Raw genomic sequence first — 22,532 nt, 5'->3', positions numbered from 1 at the left:
TCTATAGACACCACGCCTGAACAGCTGGTGGGCTTAGTTTTTTCTGGAGGAGCTACCCCGATGTTAACCTTCTCCGACAAGGAGTTGCCACCTGAGGGTGCGAGTCATAACAAGCCATTCTACATCTCTGTGGAGTGTAGAAACAAATGGATACCCGTGGTGCTTGTCGATACAGGGTCCGCCATCAATGTGTGCCCGGCAAGAACTGCATATGCCATCGGTTTAATGACCGCAGACTTTGTGCTGACAGCCCAGGTGATTCGGGCATATGACAACACGAGCCGAGAAGTAATGGGGACAGTGAAAATTCAGGCCAAGGTTGGGCCGGGACAGCATGAGGTAGACTTTCACGTCTTAAAAGTCCCAGCGACCTTCAATTTACTTTTGGGGCGGCCGTGGTTGCACTAGGTGAAGGCAGTTTCATCCACCTTGTATCAAATGGTGAAATACCCCCATGGGAAGGGAGTAGCCATTGTTTTTGGGAATTCATTGATCCATCCACCACCAGAGGTGTCTACACCAGTCTTGGAAATTGAGCACGGTATGGAGGATGTGTTCTTATCCGGTTTCACTCTGGCTGAGGCCCGGGTCGTGCAGAACATTTTTTCTGTTAATAAGGGGGTGTATGTCAGTGCTCAATTAGTATACCTCATGAACAAGCTTCAGCACATCCCCGGCATGGGATTGGGAAAGAGCGGCCGGAAGGGCGTTGCAGCGTTGGCCGAAGTGCCACACAACCCACATACCTTTGGTTTGGGTTATTTGCCCACCAAAGAGGATTGGATCGGGAAAGGTAAGGAGATGGCTGGGAGAGATAGAGCAAAAAAGGTACGGATGCCATATGAGTTAATGCACCAACCCATCCAGGGTACCTTAAACGGACGCTTCGTCACGAAGGGGGAGGACTTTCCATTTTGCGGCTTCCCGGAACCATGGTTGAACGTGGAGAGAAAGCGCAGGCCCGGGTTTGAGATCTTCTTTGACCTGCAGTTATCCGGGGATGACGTTGTCGAAGAGCAGACAGACCCATTAGCTAAGGTTGAGCAGAGCAAGAAAATGGAGTCTGAGGACGCCGAAAGTGAAATGGGGGTAGCGCTGGCGTGTCTACATTCAGATCCTCCGATTGCACAGAAGTGCTTGGGGGATAACTTCTCGGTATACGTGATCGGGAATGAAATGGCTACGGGCCTACAAGTAAACATTTTGGATGCATCTATCGCACCCTCTCTCATTTGGCAGTATGAAGAGGGATTTTTGTCAAGCAGCACCGGGTCAGGTAGTGAGCCGGAATCTGATTCCACCGAGTCCGTTGAGTCGGAATCAGGTTCCAACTCGATTGAGTTTGAGTCCGGTATTCTAGGGGGTGATAACCCGGATACCACAGTCCTATCCAGGTCTTCTTTTTCTTTCTCTTTTGAGTCTGTTGTAACCGAAGAATCAGACAATTTGGATGTGCTTAATGAGAATGAAGCGGCTGTGGTTTTTGAGTACTTTTCTGTGCCCTTGATTTATTGCATTAACTCAGACTTTCAAAATTTTGATGAAAACGACGAGGAAGAAATTCCTCTGATTTTGCAACGCTTAATTGAACAAGAGCAGGAAAGATTTGTTAAACCCTAAATGGATGAAATCACTACTGTGAATATTGGTACTGAGGAGGACCCGCGACTGGTCCAGATCGGGTCCACGTTGTCTTCGGAGGAACACGAGTGCTTAGTCGCTTTATTAAAAGATTTCAAAGATGTTTTCACGTGGTGCTACGAAGACATGCCTGGAATCGATCCTGAGATTGTACAGCACCGGATCCCTCTTAAACCCGAGGCCTGACCCGTTAAACAAAAACTCAGAAGGATCTGCCCGGACTGGGCTCTCAAGATTAAGGAAGAGGTCACCAAGCAAATTGACGCAGGTTTCCTGCTGGTATCCGAATACCTAACTTGGTTGGCACAATCATTCCGGTGCCGAAGAAGGATGGCAGGATCCGGGTGTGCGTGGATTTCAGGGATTTCAACAGAGCTAGTCCGAAGGACGACTTTCCCTTGCCGCATATCGATGAGTTGGTGGATTTCACAGCGGGACATGCTTTGCTTTCGTTCATGGATGGCTTTTCGGGCTACAACCAGATAGTAATGGCACCTGAAGACCGAGAAAACACTGCATTCACCACCCCGTAGGGGACGTATTGCTATAGAGTAATGCCATTTGGGCTGAAGAATGCTGGAGCTGCATATCAACGGGCCGCGACCACAATATTGCACGACATGATCCACAAAGAGGTTGAGGTGTATGTGGATGACATGATTGTCAAGTCCAAAGAAAGAGAGGGCCACTACACCGCCTTGCAAAAGTTCTTTCAAAGGATCAGAGAATTTCGGTTGCGGCTGAATCCTCAGAAGTGTACGTTTGGTGTTACAGCAGGGAAAATGCTAGGGTTTCTGATTACACAGAGAGGTATCGAAGTCGGCCCTTCCAAAATCAGGGCCATCTTAGAAATGCCACCACCAAGGACTGAAAAGGAGGTACGAGGCTTTCTGGGTAAAGTGCAATTCATAAAACGGTTTATCTCAAAATTAACTTTGACTTGTGAACCACTTTTTGGCCTCCTAAAGAAAGGAAAGAAATTCCAATGGGACGGCCGATGCCAAGCTGCTTTTGAACAGATCAAGGAATACTTACAGAACCCGCCTGTGTTGTCACCACCAGAGCCGGGGAGACCGTTGATTTTGTATCTTTCAGTAACTGAGACTACAATGGGTTGCATGCTCGAGCAAGAATCAGAGGACAAAGTGGAGAGAGCCATCTGCTATCTAAGCAAGAAGATGCTAGAGTATGAAACCTGCTACACACCGTTGGAAAAGGCTTGCTTAGCCTTGGTATGGGCTACCAGGAAGCTGCGGCACTACCTGTTAGCTCACTCCATAATGTTGGTTTCAAGATTAGATCCCATCAAATATCTCTTTGAGAAACCAGCACTTATGGGTAGCCTGGCTCATTGGTTGTTGTTGCTTTCCGAATTCGATCTGAAATATGTGACGCGCAAGTCAGTCAATGGAAGAGCAGTAGCAGAATTCTTAGCCGATCATCCCGTGGAAGGAGGTGAAGCAGTTGAGTATTTATTCCCAGATGAGGCCATTTTGCATATCGAAGACGAAACTTGGACGATGTACTTTGACGGAGTGTCAAACCAATACGGTATGGGATAGGGGTGTTGCTGATAGCACCCAACAATTCCTGTATCCCTTTAGCATTTAAACTCCAATTCAAAGTCTCGAACAATGAACCAGAGTGCGAAGCATGCATTGCTGGTTTAGAAGCAGCCCTAGAACTAGGGGCAAGACGGTTGGACGTCATTGGGGACTCGAACCTTGTCGTATCCCAAGCTAAGGGGGATTGGAAAGTCAAAGAGGAAAAGATGATAATGTACCACCAAACCTTGGACCTACTGATTCCTTGGTTTGAGAAGCTAAACTTCACTCATCTATTATGAGAAAACAACAGGTTCGTAGATTCACTAGCAGCTCTATCTTCCATGATAAACATCCCGTTTGGAGTCCAGATGCGTCCGGTCATTATCGACCAGAAATTTGTGCCGGCTTACGAGTCGATCGCTGCTATAGACAAGGTTCAAGATGAGAACCCTTAGTATTACGATATTTGGAATTTCTTGGAGAAGGAAGCATATCCACCAGGGGTAAATGCCAAGGATAAAAGGGCAATCAGAAGAATGGCCGTTCAGTTCATCATCTGCGGAGGTAAATTGTATAAAAGAGGTCATCTAGGAATGCATAAGCTGCGCGTTGAAGCTCAAGAATCAAAACGCCTGATGGAGGCCATCCATGGAGGGGAATGCGGTACGCATATGAACGGGGTAATGCTAGCGCGGAAGATCCTCAGACAAGGTTATTATTGGTCCACCATGGAGAAGGTTTGTATCGGCTTTGTTCGGCGATGCCACAAGTGTCAGATCCATGCAAACCGCATGAACATTCCGCCGTCGAAGTTGTATAATATGACTTCAGCATGGCCATTTTCAGTTTGGGGAATCGATGTGATCGGGGCTGTCACTCCAAAGGGGTCGAATGGGCATGAGTTCATCCTAGTCGCGATGGATTATTTTACGAAGTGGGTTGAGGCCCAATCTTATGTGGTGTTGAAGGCATCGCACGTTGCAAAGTTTATTAGAAACAACATCATCTGTCGTTATGGGGTCCCAAACGAGGTCATTTCAGATAATGGTTCCCACTTCAAGAAGGAAGTGATTGATTTCTTAGAAAAATACAACGTGGCTTTTCATAAGTCATCCACATACCGGCCTCAAACCAATGGAGCGGTTGAGGCTGCCAATAAGAACATCAAGCACATACTGCAGAAGATGGTGGAAATATACCGGGATTGGCCAGATAAGCGGCCATTTGCTCTGTGGGGTTACCGGACGTCAATTCGAACTTCTACTGGGGCAACTCCGTGTTCATTGATTTATGGGATGGAGGTCGTTCTACCTATTAAAATTGAGGTTCCGTCTTTGCGTGTACTAGCTGAGTGTCAGATAGCCGAAGCAGATTGGCATCAGAGCAAATTTGAGGAACTCATGCTCTTTGATGAAAGAAGACTGAAAGCACTGTACCATGTTCAAGGTTATCAGCGCAGAATTGCCCTGGCTTTCAACAAGAAGGTTAAGTCTAGGAATCTAAAAGAAGGAGATTTGGTGCTCAAGGACAACCGAGCTCCCATTCATGACCCTAGGGGCAAGTTCAGACCTAATTGGACTGGTCCCTATATCATTAAGTCTATCTGGTCAGGTGGAGTTGTGGTTCTGATGGACCTAGATGACCTAGAGTTCTCACAATCGATCAACATGGACAAGTTGAAGAAATATTACCCCTGAGAGGCTCGCTAGGCCGAAAACCCGAGAGGGCGACCTAGGCAAAAGTCAGAGCGCAAAGAATTTGAAATTATAAAAACTGAGCTCGCAAGGTTGAAAACCCGCAAAGGGCAGCCTTGGCAAAAGTTAGAGCGTAAAAGGAGAGTGAAAATACTCGAGTGAACCTGAGCCTGAACTACGTAATGCTTGATTCCCATCTTTGGGATACGTAGGCAACTTCATCCTGAAGTTCAGCCATAAACTTTTTCCCGATCAACTTTGTCCATTTGATCATCTCGGCCATCTTTGTCTATTCTGCATTCAAGAGTTCGTTTATGATCTCCGGTGTAGTACTTTTCAGACTAGGGGCAACTTTCCGTTGCTCTGTAGTGCCGCGGTACTATTCAGACTAGGGGCAACTTTCCAGTTGCTAGGATCCGTGGTTGTGCATCTCAGTGACAGATTTCAGGCGTGTCCAGTTCTGATCCATATCGAAAATGGTTTTGAAAAGTTTTAATAAAAGTTTACTTTGTTCAAAATTAATCTTCTTACAACTTAGACCATTTTTGGACCAAAGCGGAAAATTTTCAGTATCCACAACCTTCAATTTCATTGATTTCAATACAGAGTTCTCCTGCTCTTGCATACAAATTGAAGTTGCTTTTTATTACATTCATAAAGAAAACTTGAAAGTACTAATAAAGCAATAAATCCGAGGCATAGATAAGCTAGGTGTCCCTGCGCCCTCTCCCAGAGCTGGTCGAAGCCTCTGATGCCAAAGTGGGTCCTTCCTGTGCCTCTTCATTAAGCCAATCCAAGCACTCATCAGACAAAGTGCAACTAAAAGTGGGAGCGGGGGCCAGAAGCTCTCTAGTCCTCCATGCTGTGGCATACCGGGCAAGCTATGCACCTCGGACCGGGAATGCAACCGGGTACTCTATCCCCTCTAGCGGGTAAGTCTGATCGTGCCCGAACTAACGCCGGAATCGGAACGGAAAATAGAAGACACAGTGTGTCATGCCAATCAATTGAATCCCAAGTTGACGGGTCATGTTGTAACTCATTGCCGGCAGATTGAGCCAAGGGCAGCGCCAAGCAATGCGGTTTGCAGACAAATTGCACATCCAGTTGTACCACCACCCCTCATCTAGGGCATCGACCAGGTGTTGTCGAAAAAAGTAGTTGTGAGCTGAGTATGCTGGGCAAGACTCCACAATCTGTAACTTGTCCATCAACCACACCTGGGGAGGGATAAAAAAATGAGAGAATAAAGAATAAAGAGATGTACGATGAGAGAAAATAAAGAAAAGGATTTTGTGAAAAAAACAGAGCTTGAGGGCCGAGTGATGTGAGCAATACATATGTGAGGTTGGGTGGGAAACATTACCTGTAATAGTAGTGGGCTCCTCGCAAGCCTAGCCGTCTCCTGGCGATGAAAAGCATCTAAGCCCATCAATTTCTCAGCCAATGTCATGGCAATGCAGCTCTTACCCTCCTTCAAACCTTGGGCAACCTCGATCAACCGGACACAGAATCCACCGGAGCCCGGGGCAAGCAAGAAATGAGATAGCAAGCATAGGCAAAGTGCGTGCCGCTGATAGCCCTGCCAATGATAGTCGCCGTGGTCACCAGCAATGGAAAAACGATGAATCAAGCCGAGGATGTCCAGTTCCCCCTTGCAGATTAGAGACCGAGCGTCATGTAAAGTGAGGCCTTACATTCGTCCTAGGGCTTGGACATGGCTAAACCGGAGTTGAGGCAAGATTTCCTCATTGCGCTCGGATTCCATTAAAGCTTGAAAATCTTCGAAGGTTGGACACATCTCTTGCCCGCCGAAGCTAAAGACGTGTGTTACCGGGTTCCAAAACCTTGCCGCGGCATGGAGGAAAGGAAGATGCAGCGGAGTACGGCCCAGCGTGAATAGCGCATTCAAGCCGAAGCCCTTGAAGTTCAACTTTTTCAAGCCATCAAGAGAGGCTACCCAAGCTGTGAGATTTTGGATGAGGAACGCCTCCATTTTGATGCAAAACTGAGATAAAATGAATGAACCACGAAGCTGGGACTTTTATAGAGGATAAGGCACTATTCGGGGGACACGTGTCAATAAACTAGTGGTTGCAAAGCCAAGTGGTCGGCCGACCACCTTTTCTGGTAGGCCAACCACCCCTTTGGTCTTCATTGAAAAAAACGGGTCGGCCAGCTCCCTTAGGTGGTCGACCATGGAGAGAAGTGTGGCTTTGGTCTTGTCCTAGCCTCTAGAAGAGAGTTACTAGCATTTCCATTAATTGGGAGTGTTGAAGGTGCGAGTTTTCCTCTGTTTCGGATGCGTTCTGTCATCCAGATCGTCTGAAATACATTTTGTTTATCGAGTTGTTGTTAAGTCTTGCTTATCGAGTTGTCGTTTTGTCTATCGAGTTATTGTTTTGTTTATCGAGTCGTTGTTTTGTTTAACGAGTTGTTAAGTTTTGTCAAGTTGGCGAGTTTTGTGTATCAAGTTGTTACTTTTTGTTTGATCAACATTGTTGTGTCTTGCTTATCGAGTTCTATCGAGTTGTTACTCATTGTTTGATCAACATTGTTGTGTCTTGCTTATCAAGTTCTATCGAGTTGTTACTCTTTGTTAAATCAACATTGTTGTGTCTTGCTTATCGAGTTGTAAACTTGCTAAGGTTTCGTTGTTTCTTAGTAAGTTAAGTTGTTCAGTTTGTTGTGTCGGTTCATTACCTGACTCGGCAATTTTCAGTGCACAATTCCATTCAATCTCATTTTTGTGCAAAATGATGCGATGTAATGCTGAGAACATAAAATACAACACTTGTTCAAAAAGTTGTTTCATTCCATCATGCTTCCTTTGTTACAACATTTTACAACAAGGGTACAAGTTTTACAGAAAATAAAAACTGCCTAATAATGTACAATATGCTACAACTACTAGTAAAAAAGGGAAATAAAGCAGGGAACAGCTGCATCAATGCTACCAAGCACAAGAGTAAGAGGGCCTCTTCGTCCTCTTCTGCGGAACAGTCTCTACACCATCATCATCATTGGAATCGGAGTCGCCGCCCTCGAAATCCTCCTCGGCATCATCTCCACTACCAAAACTGGAACCAGAGTCATCCTCTCTGCAAGCAGATGTCACTGACTGGGGATGTGTAGACTCCTCATCCTCGCTGGACTCCTCCTCTACGGCAAGTGCTCTATGTCTGCCTCAGCCACGAGTCGAACCCCCTCTCCCAACTCTCCGAAGAGGCCTGGATGGCCCGGCCTGTGGCCCAGTATATAGCGGAGGCATCTGAAAAGAAAGAGCGCAATTTGAATACATCAGCCAAAGTATGTATATCTGATGCAGATACAAGAAAACTACGAGGGGTGGGTGTATGCAGATACAGTACATAAATATGGTGTGTGTCAGATGTGCTCTACACATACAGTCAATCAATGCAGTGGAATAATCAAGATCAGCATGGCATCAGGAGTATGGTAAATGCAAGAAAACTAATTAGTACCGGGACACCGACGATGGACAACTACATCTCTCTCCGCAGGACCATGCCCTCGAGTGAGGCTACTAACCCGAGTAACCCCTCCGTATACTCCCTGGTAGGCTGCAGATACAAGTTCAAGTCATCAATGAGTAAATAAATGAGTACCTGAGTGGTAAACGAAAAGCAGTGGAATATACCGATGATGAGTCAGGATCACTGACGTACCGGTGATCGAGTATAGGGGGCTCTATCGGAATCGGGTATGAAGTCCTATCCTGTCAACTCAGTCGGGATAACAGGCCATTCGGCCTGATGATACATCGGGGAAATTGGGGGAACCAATCCAGTCCCACCTCTAGATGTACCGGCCCTGCTGGTAGAAGGGATATCTATGGCCCGGGCCTGGCTCAATGATGGCATGCCAACAGGTCTCTTCGTGGGGGTACGGACACCTATCAATGGAGGCATCAAGTATGTATGACGGTAGGTCGCGTACTCTCTCTTCTCCAAATGTAGAAATACATCAGTGCCCAGCATGGCCGACTCAACATCCTGGGGAGTGAGCCCCTCAGTGGACCGCATGGCGACCGGAGGTGCTGCGGGGACACTCTGCTCAGGGTAGCCCATAATCTGACGCATGAAGCAGTCCCCCAGAAACCAGGCCCTACCAACGGGCCCCTTGTAGACGCGCCCGTGGGCCTCATGCTACAGTTCGGACTCAATTTGTGTCACGGTTCTTAATCTGAACCAAAGAGTCCAAATCTGGCAAATCGTTTTGAGAAACAGATTTTTGAAAAAGTAGTGCCAAACATGGACTGCTTTGCCAGATACAGAGTCGCCACCTAAATATTTTTTATGGGAGAATTTAGGAAACCCTGACTCGGTGCCGAAGGCCACATGTCCGTCATCACCGGAGTTGTCTCGGCTCGGGAGCTTGGGTACGATCGGGGAAGGTCAGCTATGAGCACCCCCTTTCGCCCGGTCCGAAGACCGGCCTCTACTAACCGTGATATCCGTTTTTGAAAACTTTATGTGTTCTTAAACCAATTGTTAGCCTAGAATTACTATGTTATGCGCGCGGCAAACAAGTATAGACCGAATCGCCCAAATTGGAAATAAAACATTTTATGTTCGTTTTGAAAATGGTTTGCTACTCGTAAGTAGGCTAAAATGCAGGTTTTGCCACCTTCAAGTGGGCTTTTGGAAAAAATGGTTTTGCCACTATCTAGTGGGCTTAAAAGTCGCAGTTTTAACGCATTATCCCAATTTAAGCAATTTGACCTCCACCCACAGGCATTCAAGCAGTTTATCTCATGTAAGCACTTAGCCGCATGGCAAGCATACTGTCATGGCAACACTCACACGCATGCTGGATGCTAAAGCAAAAATACTTACATCGTACTCCGTGCCAAAACAGTAAACTAGTTAGCAAACATGCATGTCCTAGTTCATGTTAAAAAAATGGCTAATGCATCACATGCAAAAATGCAATCTAGGCAGGCTCGGCTAACCTAAGCATGGCATATGAAATGCGATCAACTATCACATAGTCAATTTTTGAATTGAAGTACGAATGCAGTTAGCATGATGTACCGAGCCTAATGCATGCAGTGCAAATGTATGGATGCACGCATGCATAGCATAAGGTATGCTAAAATAAATGTGCCCTAATCTACCATCATAAGCAGGTAAATAAAAGGGAGAAAGAAGTGGGGGTTGGAAGACATGCACACACACACCCACACTTATTACAAGTTTGCCCTCGCTCGGAGGGACCAAATAAATATTACAAATTAATTAACTACGCGAGCTAATTAAATATTACAGATTAATTAACAAATTAATTATTCTAAGAAAACAGTAAACCGCCTCGAGAAGCGCGCCGCCATGCGTAGGCTGCCTCTGTTTTCTTTCCTGTGCTCCTCTGGAGGCTGCCAAAATTTCAGGACTGCTTCCTTGGATGCTGGGAGACACCACCGGCTGGGTGAAATTGCCACCGGCACTGAGATGTTGCCACCGGCACAAAATTGAAGCTGTCGGCAGAGAAAAGATTGCCGGCCGGCACCTTACACTGCCGGTCGGCAGAGTATTCCTGCAGAACCTGCAACCCACAGCAACAGAGGACAAGGCAAAGCATGGCAGCACATTTCAAGGCATATATGCACCAACCATGTCTCTTATCATTGTAATGACTCAAAGGGACATGTGCCTCGATTCTCGGACCACCAATCACGCATTTCCATGCATGATGGCCCAAAGAACCAAGTATGCAACTTTGATTTCAAATGCAATGCAAACCAAATAAACACACAAGGAGGCCTAACCTCTATCATACTCATCTCAAGAGGCAAGGTGATGCATGCAAGATGCAATGCAACTTAGGCATACGAGTTAAGGATGCAACATGCCGATACAAGCAAACATGCAAGATGAGCATGCAAATAAGCAAAGGATGGTCTTAAACATGAATTAGGCAGCTCTAGTTAGGCCCAAAACAGTGGCCATAGTATGAAAATGAAGTGCCTCGAAATGCGTGCACACGGGCACGCAAACCGAGGCAATGGCATACGCAATGCACTGGCTAAAACGGCATATAGAATGCAACATGGACTTATACTAACATGAGAGAGCCTCAGCCACACTCACATAAGAGGCCGATGAATGAAAATAGAGTGCCTCGAAATGCGTGCACACGGGCACGCAAACCGAGGCAATGGCATACGCAATGCAATAGCATGGAAATGGCATGCAATCATGCTAATGGAATTTCAGCACTGAAATGTGGGGGAAAACAGCCCCGAAATGAGGCGAAAACACACCCGATGCATGGAATAGTCCCGAAACATGGACTTTTGGCACCCGAAATGGCTTACAGCTATACAAAGCATGTACAATATGGACATGGAGCATGAAGACAGAAGCAAAACAGCTTCAAAATAAGCATTTTTCTAGTACAAGTCATGGCCAAACAACAAGCAAAGATAGGGCAACAATGGCATGCAAAAATGGCCCTAAACATGAGGTTATGAAGCAACTCACGGCTGCTAACTCCAAACAGGTTAGGGCCCTTCAACAACATTGAATAGGGGCCCAAAATAATACTATTTACAGTTTATGGCAGCCCCAAAAACAGTATACAAATATATTAGAAATGCAATGCAAAAAATGAAGCTCAAAAGTGGCTATAACATGAGGTATACAAAACATTCACCAAACAAGAAAATGCCCTTAATAAAACATGTTCAGGAGGTCAAAATAAAGCCACTTTTAGTTCGGACCAAGGTCCAAAAACAGCAACATCAGGGGCTGCCAAGACATACAAAAATGGGACCAAAAAGAGAATATAAAGGCAAGTATAACATGGAGGTCCGAAACAGTGTTGAGCCCTTCTTCAATGTTGAAGAAGGGCTCAAAATAAGCCTATCTACAGTTTACTACATGCCCAAAAACAGATTACACATAGGCCAAAAATAACATGCAAGATTAGGTCCTAAAGGAGAGATAAAGAAGGAAGTGCTAGCTACTATCCTCAAACAGCAAGAGGTCCTCAATCAAACATGAAGAGGACCTCAAAATATGATGATTTGAAGTTTAGGTCGGAGCCCAAAAGTGCAATCAACTATGGCTTAGATATGAAGCAAAAAAAGGCTAGAAAAGGGAAGATGAGGACTCACCCTTGTAGACCAATGAACCAGCACCTCTTGGACCAAGTTTAGGTGCTCCTAAGCTCTGGAGAACAGCCTCAAACTGTTGGAATAGGCGTTGGATGCCTTGTGCTATGAGTTGATGAAGAAATGGCCCAAGAACAAGGGTGTTTGATCACTCTAACACACCCAAATGTAGAGAGAGAGGGAGATATAGAGAGAGAGGGTGATATATATGTAATATGTATGTATTAGGTCTGGTTTTTTGCTCCAAATCTCTAACCTAAACAAAGGAGGAGGAGAGGTGCTTATATAAGCAATGCTAAGCTTCTAAGACAAGCTTCAAAGGGGCCAAGGGGTTCAAGGGCTCACAAGGTGCAAAACAAACACACATGCACGTGGGGGATCGATTCTGTGCATTCCAGCTGGCACAGCTGGAATCCACTCAATCTACAGAATGCTCCGGAAGGTCGTCGGCTAGCAAAAAAGGCCGGTCGGCCACTTTAATCTGCCGGTCGGCACAAACAGAGTGCCGATGGGTGGCCGATAAGGTCAAAAAACTGCCGATTGGTGTCCAAATTGAAGCCCCGGAAGTTATCTTTCCAATGGCGCAAACCTTGCATCACAATTCCTCCTATGCAAAAAGTTATGCCCTTTTTCGTGAAGCCGCGCAGATTCGATCCAACCGGGATGATGCCCGACTTCAACTGTTCATATCTCCCCCACCCGGACTTGGCTCTAGGAGATTCTTGAGTGCAAAATGAAGCCCCGGAAGTAAGCTTTCCGATGGTGGTGGCCCCATAGCTAAACTCCAAGTGTACAGACAGATAAGCCCGATTCAGCGAGGGCTGCTCGACTCGCTTCTATCCGGATTCATGCCAAACTTCTCCCAAGCTAGTTTTCTCCTCTCCTTTCCTCTTTTCTTCAACTCCAAAACCCTAAACAAAGTGTTTTGAAAGATTTGCCTCTCTTCTAGCCAAAGAAACTGATTCTTTGCCCTGCACATCTCTCAACACCGAGCAAACCATCAGTAGTGCCCAAGTCTTAAGGGCGGTCAAAAATGGGGTGTCTACAGTTGCCCCTCTTTGACAGAACTCGAAAGTCATAACAATGACGGGAGTGAATGTCAAAGCCCAGAGACGACCCATTTTTGACAAGGCCGAAGACTTGGACAAACAAACAAAATACCGATAAATAAATGGTTGTGCCCACAGGCTGCCTACGTATCCCTTTGCAAGGAATCAAACCAGCGTAGTTCAGGGGCATGATGCAAATGATATGCAGGAAGACTTTGATAATTGGACTTATACGCCACGCGAAGCCAGTTTTGAAAGTTGGACTTATACGCTACGCGAAGCCGGTTTTGAAAGTTGGACTTATACGCTACGCGAAGCCGATTTTGAAAGTTGGACTTATACGCTACGCGAAGCCGATTTTGAAAGTTGGACTTATACGCTACGTGAAGCCGATTTTGAAAGTTGGACTTATACGCTACGCGAAGCCGGTTTTGAAAGTTGGACTTATACGCTACGCGAAGCCGGTTTTGAAAGTTGGACTTATACGCTACGCGAAGCCGGTTTTGAAAGTTGGACTTATACGCTACGCGAGGCCGATTTTGAAAGTTGGACTTACACGCTGCGCGAAGCCGGTTTTGAAAGTTCAAAACAATGCAATGTACTAACAAGTACAAGTGAGGTGTGCAAAATAGCGCGAATGTAAACTGCACAAAACAGTGCGATGCGCAAAATAGCGTGAATGTAGCTGTGATGAAGCAATTATGCAAAATAAATGCAACATTTTAAGCGAATGCTATGCCAGCAAGTAGACATGAACCAAACTACATCTCATGCAGAAAGGATGTAAGAGAATTATGCAATTCTCACGAACATGTGCGTTAGATACACAAAAGGTGAACAAAGTGTGATAGATACACTAAGTGGACAAACATGCGTGATAGATACACATAGTGAAGAGAGTGTGATGGACATGCTTACACGAATAAAGTGTGATTGATACACTAAGCAAAGCAAAGTGTGATAGATACACAAAGCGAAACAAGTGTGATGGATACACTGAGCAAATATGTGATAGATACACTAAGCAACCGTGTAGTGGATGCACAAAGGGAGCGTGTGATGGATACACAAAGTGAACGTGTGATAGATACACAAAGTGAGCATAGTGTGATAGATACATAAAAGGTGAAGCGAGTGTGATGGATACACTATATGAAGCAAAGTGTGAGCGTGTGATAGATACACAAAGCGAGAGTGTGTGATAGATACATAAAGAGAACGTGTGTGATTGATACACAAAGCGAGCATGTGATAGATACACTATATGAAGCAACATGTGATACATACAGTAGTTGAGCGTGTGATAGATACACTAAGCGAGTATGGTGAGCATAGTGTGATAGATACACAAAGGGTGAACACAAAGTGTGATAGATGCACTAAGTGAATAAGGTGTGATAGATATACTAAAGGTGAACACAAAGTGTGATAGATGCACCAAGTGAACAAAGTATGATAGATATACTGAAAGCGAACACGAAGTGTGATAGATGCACTTAGTGAGCAAGTATGATAGATATACTGAAAGCAAACACGAAGTGCGATAGATGCACTTAGTGAGCAAGGTATGATTGATATACTGAAAATGAACACAAAGTGTGATAGATGCACTATGTGAACAAGTATGATAGATATACTGAAAATGAACACAAAGTGTGATAGATGCACTATGTGAACAGAGTGTGATTGATACACTAAAAGTGAACACAAAGTGTGATAGATGCACAGTGTGAACAAAGTATGATTGATATATTGAAAATGAACACAAAGTGTGATAGATGCACTATGTGAACAAGTATGATAGATATACTAAAAGGGAACACAAAGTGTGATAGATGCACAGTGTGAACAGAGTGTGATTGATACACTAAAAGCGAACACAAAGTGTGATAGATGCACAGTGTGAACAGAGTATGATTGATATACTGAAAATGAACACAACGTGTGATAGATGCACTATGTGAACAGAGTGTGATTGATACACTAAAAGTGAACACAAAGTGTGATAGATGCACAGTGTGAAGAAAGTATGATTGATATATTGAAAATGAACACAAAGTGTGATAGATGCACTATGTGAACAAGTATGATAGATATACTAAAAGGGAACACAAAGTGTGATAGATGCACAGTGTGAACAGAGTGTGATTGATACACTAAAAGCGAACACAAAGTGTGATAGATGCACAGTGTGAACAGAGTGTGATTGATACACTAAGTGAACACAAAGTGTGATAGATGCACAGTGTGAACAGAGTGTGATTGATACACTAAGTGAAGAGAGTGTGATTGATACACTAAAAGAGAATGTGGGTGGTAGATACTCAAAGCGAGTGAAGTGTGATTGATACACTAAGGCAAATGAAGTGTGATTGATACACTAAAAGTGAGTGTGTGTGATTGATACACAAAAGTGAATGACCTTAAAACGGAACTTCTTTGAATGAACCGTGCATACAATATCGTGCATGACTGAGGAAGAAACTTGATAGGTATAATGCATCACAATGCAAGTGAAGTGGATGCATAACAAAGTAAGTGGAAGAGTGCATAACCTTGAAGCAGGATTGATCTTGCGCTTGATGTAGAGGTACACTCATATTTCGGAGCATTGACAAGGCCCTGAAGAGGTACGTCCGGAGTACAATCACGGAATTTTCTGAAGTTGACACAAACTCAGATACTTCGATTTTCGCTCTTTTGCTTTTGCTTTGCAGTCTGGAACTATCATAGCTTCAGATAGGTCTTGGTTTCACCGTTCACACTTATCGAGGGTGGACCCTGCAGTTTTATGGAAAAAAAGAATCTTGTTTTGCACAAACGTGAAGGATGGCACAGCACTCTGAGCACAAAACGAATTATTTTTGAAATTGAGAGATGAGTTTTCGACCAGGTATTGAGCCTACGACTGAACACAGCGAGAAAGACTCAACAACGGAAAACAAAAGGTAAACAACCTAAACACGTCGAGACACGCTCAGAACGACTCAAAGCAAGAATCGAGACAAACAAAACAAAAGACACGACACACAGACGTGCACAGGGAGCCTGTTTCACCGGGTATTATTCCCACCCTTTCTTATTTGTGATTCTCACATCACTCGGCTCTCAAGCTCGGTTTTTCTCTCAAAACCCTTTTCTCGCTTTTTCTCTCAGCGCACATCTCTCTATTCTTTAATCTCTCGTTTTTCATCCCTCCCCTGGGTGGTTGATGGATAAGCTGGAAATTGTGGGCTCTTGCCCCTGGTATTCTACCAGCTTTTGATTCCTGTTCACAACAGTGAGCTTCTCCCATAGAGGGGTTGCGCTACAACTGGGTGTGTAGCAAATCTGCAGCTAACATCGGTTGATGATGCCCTGCTGGGAAGTTTGGACGTGGTTAGATCTGTCCAGATGAGGGAGTGGAACATCTCGATCTGTTCCCATCCATGCTTCGCACTTGGCTTGATACCTCGTTGCGTGGAGGATGTGAGAGCCTTCTGCCCTTTTGTGGTCAGCTTCAGAGGTGCCCTTTTCTGGCAGGTGCCCTTTCTGGCAGATGCATTGACAACGGGGGAAAGACAGGAAGCCTGACTCAACTGTGCCCCTAGTTCATCATTTTGACCATTTTTTGTTTTGGTTTTCTACGAAAACAATTTTTGACCAAAATGAGAGTTAGATTAACACACTTGTTCGATTTTTGATTTGAAATCATGCAAGTCAGGCTATGAGCACTGAAAATTTTCCTTTTTTTGGGTCCAAGAAATGGTCCAGTTTTTGGAAAAGATGGAACAATTTTCGAGAAAAGTAGTCAGCTTCAGTAAAAATTCTCAAAAACTATTTTTGCAAACGGCCAATGCTTAACAAGCACGGAACCCACTCTTGAGACGCACAACCTCGGATTTGGAGGAAAATTGCCCCTTGCTCGAAGAGAGCTACATGGCAACGGAAAGTTGCCCCTTGTTTGCACGGCACCGCAGCGCATTGAATGGCAACGGAAAGTTGCCCCTTGTCTGAATGGCCCCGTAGTGTATTGTAATCAGTCCTCAGAGCGATGATTGCAACCGAACTCCCGGATACAGAAAAGACAAAGATAACTAGAACCATCACATGGACACAGTTGAATTTGGAGTGTTTTATGGCTGGACTTCAGAATGAAGTTGCCTACGTATCCCAAACATGGGAATCAAGCCTTACGTAGTTCGGGGTTAAGGTACACTCGGGTATTTAACCTCTCCTTTTTAGGCTCTAACTTTTGCCAAGGCGCCCGATGCGGGTTTTCGACCTTGCGAGCTTTGTTTTTCTTTTCTTTTCAATTCTTTTCATTTCTTTTCTTTTCATTGATTTTCTTTTTTTGTTCTTTTCTTTCTCTTTTTTCTTTTTCTTCTTTTTTCTTTTTTTGTTCTTTTTCTTCTTTTTCTTGCTCTAACTTTTGCCTGGGTCGCCCTTCCGGGTTTTCGGCCCAGCGAGCCTCTCAAAGGGTAAAAGTGTAACAAATCCATGCCAAATGGTTTTAGGGTTTTGAAGCCATCCGTATCCAGGAGAGTGGCTGTTGTTTTGCAAGAGGACTCATCTTCGGCTCTTCGAGCACGTCTGACATCTTTGCCCCTAATTTGAGGGGGGGCTTCTGATCTAGCTTTACAAGCTTTCTTTGATCTGATCTTCTTGATCTGACTTTGGTGCCTCTTGCCCGAGGGCTGCTTCGAATCTGGCCACACAGGCCTCATATGGCGGTTGACCATTGAACATTCTGAATTTAAGTCCGAGGTTTGAAAACAAATGGACAGAATCTTGAGGCTGAGAGCGATCCTCGGCTGCACAATCTCAAGGGCGATTCCACACAAGTCTTCACAGGACTGCGCAAAACATTTTTCGAAAGTTTTTAAGAAAGCGACAAATCGCTGGCGCTGAAGACAGTGTGGGACCAATCTGGATCAAGCCAGGGTCCTTCTCAGTACTCACGCTAACAAGCATGATTTCATTCATTAAGGGCTTAGCACACCTCTCTTTCTCTCAATTGATCAAAATTTTGCAAATCCTGAGGAATTCCTTCCTCTCCGTTTTCACCGTAGTGTTCAAAAAAAGTTTTGAAAAAAAAAACTTAGGTCGATACAATGATTTCAAGGCACAGAAAAGGCAGGCGAAGAGCACTGTCATTCCATTCAATACTTCCGGCACAACTGGCACACGGCAGAAGCAAACACAAGAGTGTGAAAATCACTGTTGTTCATTCAAATCTGTTGGCACAACTGGCTCCCTGGCAGAAACAGACTCAAAAGGACAAACACAAAGAAAAATAGTGACATCCGAAGTAACACCCCCGAAATCACCCGACTTTAACAAAACAGGACTGACTCGATACAACAAGACAGACCTGACTGACTCAGTATGAAAAGACTGACTCAATACAAATTGAGAAGACTGACCCAATACCCAAGTCAGAAAACACAAAAACTAGCATTCGTAAAATGCTCGAAACAGTGCGTGCCAAACGCCACATCTGGAGTAAACTGAGTGCCGCCCACAGGTGGTTCATCCCCCGATCACATATTCGTACTGTCCCTCGAGTTCACTGATCCAGTGGTGATAGACCTTACTGAGCTGGCGCGGCAATGACCTTGTTGTCAAACAAATCCTGTACATCATGGCGCAGACGAAAGCAGCTATCGGTCTCATGACCGGTTTGTTGGTGGTACGCACAGTACTTAGTCTGGTCATGCTTTGCAGGGATAGGATCGGGTAGGGGCCGTTGTTCCAACGGTTTCAGATGTCCTTTCCGGAGTAAGACCTCTAGAGCCTTTGACAAAGGCATATGAAGTGGAGTGAAGACCCTCTTGACTCGAGGTGGATATTTGGTTTTTTGTGAGCTACTTCCGGACGCACCGGTGAATGGGGTAGCTATTTTTGATGCAGTGGTGGTAACCATGTCTACTTCAGAAGATCTTGCACCTGCATCACCACTGGTGGTCGCATTAGAACTGCGGGAAAATGCCCTCCTGGGCTGCTCCTTATCTTGGTCAAACAGACCTCGCCTCATTGCATCTTCGATTTGTACCCCCATATCGTGTAAATCTGAGAAAGTGGGAAAGGGGATTACAATCATTCTCTGCATTAGCTTAGGCTGGAGATTGCGCACAATCATCCGTATTTGATCCTTATCTGTTGGGCTAATGGTCATCATTGAGGCCTTGGCTCTCCAGCGGGCCACGAATTCTGAGAAGCTCTCCTTAGGCTCCTGCCTCGTCGTCTCAAGATCACGGGTCATAATCTCGATTTGTGTATTGTGTGAATATTGTGCGACGAAGGCCTTAGCCATCTCATCCCAACTTCTCTTGACGTCATCCTCCAATTTGGCATACCATGCGGCCGCTACACCCGACAGGGTCCGGCCAAATAAAGATAGCTTCGGCAGTCTAGTGAGGCCCATTGGTCTTAGGACGTCTGAAAATAGTCGCAGGTGTACCATGGGATCCTCAGATCCGTCAAAACGATCGATTTGCGGCATCTTAAACCGATCCGGCAGCGTCACGGCTGCGTCAGTGTATCCGTCTCCAATGTCCGGAATGGACTTCACACCTTGAGATTTCTTGAACAGCTTTTCAAGCTTGTGCATTTTTAATGCCACGGGCTCCACCTCGGGCTCGCAAGGAGAATCTAATTGGTTGATAAGAGTGGGTGCCTTGGATAGTTGAGGCAGAATCGGGGGTGGAGCTGGCCCGACTGGAATGTCCGTATCATCCTGGACATGGGTTGCCTCCCCGAGTATGGGAACTCTTGGTGGGGGAGGAGCCTGGTGCGAAGTAGATACTCCAGTTTGCTGCTCCAATCTGGCAATTGTCTCTGCCTGTTGGGCTATGACCACAGCCTGTTGCTTGGCGAATTCTGCTTGACGGACTGTGTCTTGCTGCATGGCTTTCATACTGTCCTGGAGTTGGCGCACCATCTCTTCCAGACTTGACATACTGTTCTAATCTAACTGAGCAACCAGTATATCTGTGTCAGCAATAGGCTCGGGAATCTCAGCCCGACTGCTCAAAGATCACTGATCTGGTAGCTGTTGTACTGGTGGCCTGTGCCTGACTAGCCTTCCCTGGCTCTAATTACCCTTGAACTGAATCTCTGACCTGACAAAGTCTATCAGCACAAGTCCGATGAACCTCGGGGGATATCGGAGCCTTCTGAAGCTATGGTTCCAGGACTACCTTGCAAAAGGGAAAACAGAGAGCATCTCAGCCTAATTTCACTGGAACAGATTTGAGCATACTAGGATGAATGTACCCAATACTGATCACTGTTTCCCAAATATCTGCCTGTAAACTGATACCCTCAGGTAAAACAAATTCCCCAAATACTGATGCTGATGCCCACAGGCCTGATGCCCAGACTTGTAAACTGGTATATGCATTTCTATAGAGATACACTCTAAAAGCACATAGCAAGTAAGAGAGAGCCAAAACACCCCTATGTTGGGGTAGGGTTTCCCTGTCCTATTTTGTCAGGAGCTAGGGTTTCACTACGCACACAGCGGTTTCAAACAACCTAACATCGGGTGAGCAACCTGTCCTAGTTTGGAATGGTCACTATGGATTTCAATATGCACTAGGTCGAATGGTCAAAAGGGTGCCCCGGTAAACCGGGGTTTGTGTTCCCATGCTGTCAGAGCCCATAGCCGGTCAGCCTTATGGACATGCCTTGACAAGACAAGCCTCCGGCAAACCGTTCAGGAATGGCAGATGGCAAACACTGTGTTCCTAGGCGCACCAATGCACATGCAATGCAAAGAAACACATAAATGAAGTCAAAATGGGATATCACGAGTTCGAGTCAAGCTCTCTAAATTCCCCAGCAGAGTCGCCAGAAACTGTAGACGCGCCCGTGGGCCTCATGCTACAGTTCGGACTCAATTTGTGTCACGGTTCTTAATCTGAACCAAAGAGTCCAAATCTGGCAAATCGTTTTGAGAAACAGATTTTTGAAAAAGTAATGCCAAACATGGACTGCTTTGCCAGATACAGAGTCGCCACCTAAATATTTTTTATGGGAGAATTTAGGAAACCCTGACTCGGTGCCGAAGGCCACATGTCCGTCATCACCGGAGTTGTCTCGGCTCGGGAGCTTGGGTACGATCGGGGAAGGTCAACTATGAGCACCCCCTTTCGCCCGGTCCGAAGACCGGCCTCTACTAGCCGTGATATCCGTTTTTGAAAACTTTATGTGTTCTTAAACCAATTGTTAGCCTAGAATTACTATGTTATGCGCGCGGCAAACAAGTATAGACCGAATCGCCCAAATTGGAAATAAAACATTTTATGTTCGTTTTGAAAATGGTTTGCTACTCGTAAGTAGGCTAAAATGCAGGTTTTGCCACCTTCAAGTGGGCTTTTGGAAAAAATGGTTTTGCCACTATCTAGTGGGCTTAAAAATCGCAGTTTTAACGCATTATCCCAATTTAAGCAATTTGACCTCCACCCACAGGCATTCAAGCAGTTTATCTCATGTAAGCACTTAGCCGCATGGCAAGCATACTGTCATGGCAACACTCACACGCATGCTGGATGCTAAAGCAAAAATACTTACATCGTACTCCGTGCCAAAACAGTAAACTAGTTAGCAAACATGCATGTCCTAGTTCATGTTAAAAAAATGGCTAATGCATCACATGCAAAAATGCAATCTAGGCAGGCTCGGCTAACCTAAGCATGGCATATGAAATGCGATCAACTATCACATAGTCAATTTTTGAATTGAAGTACGAATGCAGTTAGCATGATGTACTGAGCCTAATGCATGCAGTACAAATGTATGGATGCACGCATGCATAGCATAAGGTATGCTAAAATAAATGTGCCCTAATCTACCATCATAAGCAGGTAAATAAAAGGGAGAAAGAAGTGGGGGTTGGAAGACATGCACACACACACCCACACTTATTACAAGTTTGCCCTCGCTCGGAGGGACCAAATAAATATTACAAATTAATTAACTACGCGAGCTAATTAAATATTACAGATTAATTAACAAATTAATTATTCTAAGAAAATAGTAAACCGCCTCGGGAAGCGCGCCGCCATGCGTAGGCTGCCTCTGTTTTCTTTCCTGTGCTCCTCTGGAGGCTGCCAAAATTTCAGGACTGCTTCCTTGGATGCTGGGAGACACCACCGGCTGGGTGAAATTGCCACCGGCACTGAGATGTTGCCACCGGCACAAAATTGAAGCTGTCGGCAGAGAAAAGATTGCCGGCCGGCACCTTACACTGCCGGTCGGCAGAGTATTCCTGCAGAACCTGCAACCCACAGCAACAGAGGACAAGGCAAAGCATGGCAGCACATTTCAAGGCATATATGCACCAACCATGTCTCTTATCATTGTAATGACTCAAAGGGACATGTGCCTCGATTCTCGGACCACCAATCACGCATTTCCATGCATGATGGCCCAAAGAACCAAGTATGCAACTTTGATTTCAAATGCAATGCAAACCAAATAA

This window comes from Camellia sinensis, chromosome 1, assembly GCF_055761805.1.
Source record: "Camellia sinensis isolate YWXY chromosome 1, ASM5576180v1, whole genome shotgun sequence".
Lineage (NCBI taxonomy): Eukaryota > Viridiplantae > Streptophyta > Magnoliopsida > Ericales > Theaceae > Camellia > Camellia sinensis.
The sequence above is the reverse complement of the archived record's forward strand: the minus strand, read 5'-3'. Positions refer to the sequence as shown.